Consider the following 7,699-nt stretch of genomic DNA (forward strand, 5'->3'; position numbering starts at 1 on the left):
GTCGTCGATGGAAGGCCGGTTTGTCCTTTATGGATCTCTGGTCCTCTGAAGATTATCTGGTGGTAGAATGGGTACTTGGTAGTACCGTCGTCGTGTGGTAGAACAAATACTCTGTCCGTCCTCTCCTAGCCCACGTTTAGAGTTGCTGCGCTAACGCGACGGCTAGGAGGTATCTTTTCTTTAGTGAATAAGAGTTCAAAGTTCATACCAAGTTGCCATACTTTAAGCTCATGCTATATTCTGGCTGGTATAGTCGAAATTCATCCTTCCGGGGTGTAGGTCGTCACCTTCACATTGAAATTTGATGCACATTTCGTTAGGTTCTCTAAGGTTGGCTTAGTTCTGTAGGTGGTCTTTGTCCTTTCAACATGGGGACCTCAAGTCCACACGTCCTTGGAACAGCTTATTATCTGAGCCCTTTTAACATAGGACTGTCACCCTAACGTCCTCGGAACAGAAAGTTCAGCAATTTTTGTCAAGGGCTTTATATAGGAGGGGAGAGAAGGGCGTGTTTCATAGTTTACAACCAATGTCTGTTCACATGGGCAGGGCCACTGAGTTGAGCATAGTTTACTCTATGACAAACAGTTCTCTCATTAAGAAGCTAAATTACATTTAATCTTTTCACAAATAGTTTCATATTTAAACATTTAAATTGCACAACAATTCCATGTGAATCTAATAACTATAATGTGTAGACTTTCCAAGATACAGTTTATGTCGTCCTATCATCAGTAATAATGTCTCAGACGCCAACTGATCTGGCATCATATTCATTTATTACCAACGCATATTTTCAGCTGGTTGGATTACCGAAATATGGTTCCCTTCCCCCCACCTTTTGATGTTCCCAGACTTTCTATGTTTAACAAAGGCTTTTCAAGAGTCCTTCTGTAGAGTAAAGAGAGAGGAAAGGGAGAAAGGTATTTATGGGGGGGGGGGGGGGTCATAAACCTCACCCACAGGCCAACGTCATGACAGCCCTCAGTCCCGCTCAAAATGCCTTAGATAGCTCTTTTGTCCCACCCCATACACATGCATAGATCACACCTGACTTAACTGGTGCCTCCAGAGACAAAACCTCTCTCATCTTCACTCAACACCTAGGTTTACCTCCACTGTACTCACATCCTACCATACCATTGTGTGTACATTATGCCCTGAATCTATTCTACCACGCCCAGAAATCTGCTCCTTTTATTCTATGTCCCCATCGCACTAGACAACCAGTTCTTATAGCCTTTAGCCGTACCCTTTTCCTACTCCTCCTCTGTTCCTCTGGTGATGTAGAGGTTAACCCAGGCCCTGTAGCCCCCAGTTCCACACCTATTCCCCAGGCGCTATCATTTGTACTTCTGTAACCATAAAAGCCTTGGTTTCATGCACGTTAACATCAGAAGCCTAAGTTTGTTTTATTCACTGCTTTAGCACACTCCGCCAACCCTGATGTCCTAGCTGTGTCTGAATCCTGGCTTAGGAAGGACACCAAGAATTCTGAAATTTCCATCCCCAACTACAACATTTTCCGACAAGATAGAACTGCCAAAGGGAGTGGAGTTGTATTCTACTGCAGAGATATCCTGCAGAGTTCTGTCATACTATCCAGGTCTGTGCCCAAACAGTTCGAGCTTCTACTTTTAAAAATCCACCTTTCCAGAAATAAGTCTCTCGCTGTTGCTACTTGTTATAGACCCCCCTCAGCCCCCAGCTGTGCCGTGGACACCATATGTGAATTAATTGCCCCCCTTTTATCTTCAGAGTTTGTACTGTTAGGTGACCTAAAATATATATGCTTAACACCCCGGCCATCCTACAATCTAAGCTAGATGCCCTCAATCTCACACAAATGATCATGGAACCTACCAGGTACAACCCTAAATCCGTAAACACGGGCACCCTCATAGATATCATCCTGACCAACCTGCCCTCTAAATACACCTCTGCTGCCTTCAACCAGGATCTCAGCGATCACTGCCTCATTGCCTGCGTCCGTAATGGGTCTGCGGTCAAACGACCACCCCTCATCACTGTCAAACGCTCCCTAAAACACTTCAGCGAGCAGGCCTTTCTAATCGATCTGGCCCGGGCATCCTGGAAGGATATTGACCTCATTCCGTCAGCATAGGATGCCTGGTTATTCTTTAAAAGTGCTTTCCTCACCATCTTAAATAAGCATGCCCCGTTCAAAAAATGTAGAACTAAGAACACATATAGCCCTTGGTTCACTCCAGACTTGACTGCCCTTGACCAGCACAAAAACATCCTGTGGCGTACTGCATTAGCATCGAACAGCCCCCACGATATGCAACTTTTCAAGGAAGTTAGGAACCAATATACACAGGCCGTTGAGAAAGCAAAGGCTAGCTTTTTCAAACAGAAATTTGCATCCTCTAGCACAAACTCAAAAAAGCTCTGAGACACTGTGAAGTCCATGGAGAAAAAGAGCACCTCCTCCCAGCTGCCCACTGCACTGAGGCTGGGAAACACTGTCACCACTGATAAATCTACGATAATCGAGAATTTCAAAAAGCATTTTTCTACGGCTGACCATGCTTTCCACCTGGCTACCCCTACCCCGGTCAACAGCTTTGCACCCCCCACAGCAGCTTGCCCAAGCCTCCCCCATTTCTCCTTCACCCAAATCCAGATTGCTGATGTTCTGAAAGAGCTGCAAAATCTGGACCCCTACTAATCAGCTGGGCTAGACAATCTGGACCCTCTCTTTCTAAAATGATCCGCCTCAATTGTTGCAACCCCTATTACTAGCCTGTTCAACCTCTCTTTCGTATCTTCTGAGATCCCTAAAGATTGGAAAGTGGCCGCGGTCATCCCCCTCTTCAAAGGGGGAGACAGAACTATATCTATCCTACCCTGCCTTTCTAAAGTCTTCGAAAGCCAAGTTAACAAACAGATCACCGACCATTTCAAATCCCACCGTACCTTCTCCACTATGCAATCTGGTTTCCGAGCTGGTCATGGGTGCACCTCAGCCACGCTCAAGGTCCTCAATGATATCATAACCTCCATCGATAAAAGGCTTTCGACTCTGTCAATCACCCCATTCTTATCGGCAGACTCAACAGCCTTGGTTTCTCAAATGACTGCCTCGCCTGGTTCACCAACTACTTCTCAGATAGAGTTCAGTGTGACAAATCAGAGGGCCTGCTGACCTCTGGCAGTCTCTATGGGGGTGCCACAGGGTTCAATTCTCGGGCCGACTCTTTTCTCTGTATACATCAATGATGTCGCTTTTGCAGCTGGTGAATCTCTGATCCACCTCTACGCAGACAACACCATTCTGTATACTTCTGGCCCTTCTTTGGACACTGTTAACAAACCTCCAGACGAGCTTCAATGCCACACAACACTTCTTCCGTGGCCTTCCACTGCTCTTAAATGCAAGTAAAACTAAATGCATGCTCTTCAACTTATCGCTGCCTGCACCCGCCCGCCCGTCCAGCATCACTACTCTGGACGGTTCTGACTTAGAATATGTGGACAACTACAAATACCTAGGTGTCTGGTTAGACTGTAAACTCTCCTTCCAGACTCACCTCAAACATCTCCAATCCAAAATTAAATCTAGAATCGGTTTCCTATTTCGCAACAAAGCATCCTTCGCTCATGCTGCCAAACATACCCTCGTAAAACTGACTATCCTACCGATCCTTGACTTTGGCGATGTCATTTACAAAATAGCCTACAACACTCTACTCAGCAAATTGGATGTAGTCTATCACAGTGCCATCTGTTTTGTCACCAAAGTACCATATACTACCCACCACTGCGACCTGTATGCTCTCGTTGGCTGGCCCTCGCTTCATATTCAACGCCAAACTCGCTGGCTCCAGGTCATCTATAAGTCTTTGCTGGGTAAAGCCCCGCCTTATCTCAGCTCACTGGTCACCATAGCAACACCCACCCGTAGCACGCGCTCCAGCAGGTATACTTCACTGGTCATCCCCAATCCCCCTGCTTTGGCCACCTTTCCTTCCAGTTCTCTGCTGCCAATGACTGGAACAACTTGCAAAAATCACTGAAGCTGGAGTCTTATATCTCCCTCACTAACTTTAAGCATCAGCTAACAGAGCAGCTTACCGATCATTGCACCTGTACACAGCCCATCTGTAAATAGCCGACCCAACTACCTCACCCCCAAATTGTTAATTATTTTTTGCTCCTTTGCACCCCAGTATCTCTGCTTGCACATTCATCTTCTGCACATCTATCACTCCAGTGTTTAATTGCTAAATTGTAGTTATTTCACCATTTTGGCCTATTTATTGCCTTACCTCCCTAATCTTACTACATTCGCACACACTGTATATAGATTTTTATATTGTGTTATTGACTGTATGTTTGTTTATCCCATGTGTAACTCTGTGTTGTTTGTGAGGCACTGCTTTGCTTTATCTTGGCCAGGTCGCAGTTGTAAATGATAACATGCTCTCAACTAGCCTACCTGGTTAAATAAAGGTGAAATAAAAATAAAAAAAATGTATGAACCTTCACTGAGGTCACCTCTTTGTAAAGTTAGTATACAAAACAGCATGTTTCATCTGACTACACAGTGACAGGACACATGAAAACACATAATGAGAGTGGCTTTGAAATACTGTAGCTTTGATGTTCCAACAATACCGCTACAGTACTTTAGTCATTCATACTGTAAATACACCTATTGAGTGTGCTCACTCTCTGTAGTGTGCTTTTTTCCGATGACAAGGGCATAAGTACGTGTGTGTGTGTGTGTGTGTGTGTGTGTGTGCGGGTAGAGGGAAAAAGTGGGAGATGGGGAAAAAGAGAGCAGAAAGTGACAGAGTGAGATGGACATGAAGCTATGTCTCACATCCACACATTGACCTAGTCCACGGATCCATACTACCTTGTCTGCTCTTAGGGCCTTAAGTGACAACCATCCGATTCAGTTCCAACACCCCCAGTCCCAACTCATCAGAAAGCCCCCACCCCATGACCTAACTAGCAATTGAGATCAGTCAGACGTGGTCCCGATGCAACAAAAAGGGGTGGGGTCCAGGGGGCGTTTTCACACAGTTTGTTTGCTATAGTTTGAATAAGTGTTTAATTATTTGTTACATTGTATTTTTTGCATTTGGTCTGTTGATTTCACATTGTCAAAATGTCAAACAAACTCAAATCCCTAAGCAAAATGATGTGTGCATGCAAGTCTTTTGTTAATTGGACAGAAATGATCACTTTATCCATCTATGATAGTCTAATCATTAATAATTACTTGAGTGTCCCAATCTTCAAATGTGTACTTTCGCTGGTCTTCCAACAACATGCTGGAGAAAACGGTGCAATAACCTTTCTGGGCGCCAGAGTGGCGCAGCGGTCTAAGGCACTGCATCTCAGTGCTTGAGGCTTCACTACAGACACCCTGGTTCAAATCCAGGCTGTATCACAACCAGCTATGATTGGGAGTCCTATAGAGTGGCACACAATTGGTCCAGGTTTGGCCGGTGTAGGTCGTCATTGTAAATAAGAATTTGTTCTTAACTGACTTGCCTAGTTAAATAAAGGTTAAATAAAAAATAACTGAGCAGTGAGGTCTGAGTTTTATAGAACATTGAAGCTTATTTACTGCATTTCTATACAAACAACTTTAAAATGCTATTTGGACAACAGCAAAAATAAGCAAAAATGACCCCAGCCATTATCACCTTGGCTGCTCTAGCTTCATTCACCACAGTCCATCTACAGACACACAGCCTATTAGCTATACAATTACAATGTTCAGGGGGGAAATGTGAAATAATTCACATTGCCACGTAGCATCAGCGACTGTTCAGGCAGCTGTAATGGTGAATTGAATAAAATCATCAACGCTTTACATAGGTGTCACTTTTCTCAAATTTCAAAGGATTTGTATTCCTAGGCATTACTAGTCAAGATCCGCTCAAACAGACATCAATGGAGCACACACAGATGATCCAATTATCACCTTCACATGAATTATGTGCATATTACTTACGATTCTGTATTGATATCAGTAATGTAGTGGTAAAAAAAAAAAAGTGGGTAAGGAGTAAACTACAAACTCCAGATCGAGATAAGACGAACAACCACCGATATAAACAAAATGTTATGACATTTATAGAACTGTGTTGTTTGCATTTTGGTTGCATTTTAATGTAGGCCTATAGGGAAGATAGGCCATGGTGAGATATTCATATTAAAACATATCTCTTTTTTCCCCCCCTAATTTGTTTGATAAGATCAGTACAGATTTTCTCAGGGGAACCCACATGGGGCCCCAACCAGAAGTTAGGGAACCACGGTACCACAGGAGGTTGCTGGCACCTTAATTCTGGAGGACAGGCTCGTGGTAATGGCTGGAGAGGAATAATGGGATTGCCTTATGTCCGGCATCTCGCAGCCACACTCTCAGCAGCGTCGTTAAACGCCTACTTGAGCTGACTCCAAGCTGGGGTAGTTTGTTTCACGTCTCAGGCCCTCGGTCTGTGCCGTGGGAGGATGGAGTTAGCTGTTTGAGAAGGTGGTGTGCTGCTAAATGCAAATCCGGGGGATGCAAGCGAACAAAACGGACAAACCACTGTTCACGATTCCAGTCAGATCAAGAATATAAGCGTTCTGAGCTTTGATCAACATTTAGAGGGAGCAATATTTAGATGTTGACCCTTACTTGTTTTTCTTTATTGTGTAATTGTTTTCAAATGAGAAAAAATGATAGAGGTCCGGACATCGGTGTCCTCATACTCTATGTAGGTACGGCCCTGGGTAAACAAGGATTAGTTATTCCATAGGTTGGTTTCCACAGTTCATAGTCTATTGCCCCCAATCTAGAGGGTGCTGCATAGCCTAATAATTTTAAGGATAAAATGTGTGATATACTTTACATGAGGTCATCCACCTGGACAATTCTCGTCAGCATCTCAAAAGTTGGAGAAGGTTATATAAAAAGTCATACTTTCAAAGTATGAACTTTTTCATTTCATAAAGAATATTGTTCAATCCAAATCAATAGCTTGGTTATTTCAGAGACTCTGTAGGTTACATTTTCTCTTCATTTCAAGTAGACAGATAGGAGTAACTCCCATTTTGGAATAAGATATAAGGATAAAATGGAACCAATTTCATCCCAAAACCTTACTCTCCCCTAATCTGATACGTTGCGCTGTTACCTACAACATTTTTCTGAAAAATTAAATAACGCTATCACCTGCATTTCATCAAATTCAGCACTGCATGCGGTTACTGTCAATGTGGGCACCATTGGGAACGTCCCGTTCTCTATGGTGATTGGCTAGTGTTTTGCTTGTGTCAAAAGAGGTCGACCAGATGATCAGATTCTCTGGGAGAATTTCATTTCAACGCAATCCCGACATGCTCCCGACATGCTCTGAATTCAATTCACATAAGCTACGGTACGGATCTCTTCAGAGTCAGCTAGAAGTATACTGAACAAAAATATAAACGCAACATGCCACAATTTCAACGATTTTACTGAGTTACAGTTCATGTAAGGAAATCGCTCAATTGAAATAAATAAATTAGGCCCTAATCTATGGATTTCACATGACTGGGAAGGAGCTCAGTCATGAATAATCCCCCCCCCCCCCAAAAGGGCTTTATTACAGACATAAATACTCCTCAGTTTCATCAGCTGTCCGGGTGGCTGGTCTCAGACGATCCTGCAGATGAAGAAGCCCGGATG

General features: G+C 43.6%; 1 protein-coding gene across 3 annotated transcripts in view; it reads left to right on the plus strand.

Annotated features, from left to right (window-relative positions):
- The window catches only part of kcnd2 (potassium voltage-gated channel, Shal-related subfamily, member 2), a 199,518-nt gene that overhangs the window by 88,384 nt on the left and 103,435 nt on the right, over window positions 1-7,699 (plus strand). The gene's annotated exons all lie outside the window — the stretch shown is intronic.

This window comes from Salvelinus alpinus, chromosome 11, assembly GCF_045679555.1.
Source record: "Salvelinus alpinus chromosome 11, SLU_Salpinus.1, whole genome shotgun sequence".
Taxonomy (NCBI): Eukaryota; Metazoa; Chordata; class Actinopteri; order Salmoniformes; family Salmonidae; genus Salvelinus; species Salvelinus alpinus.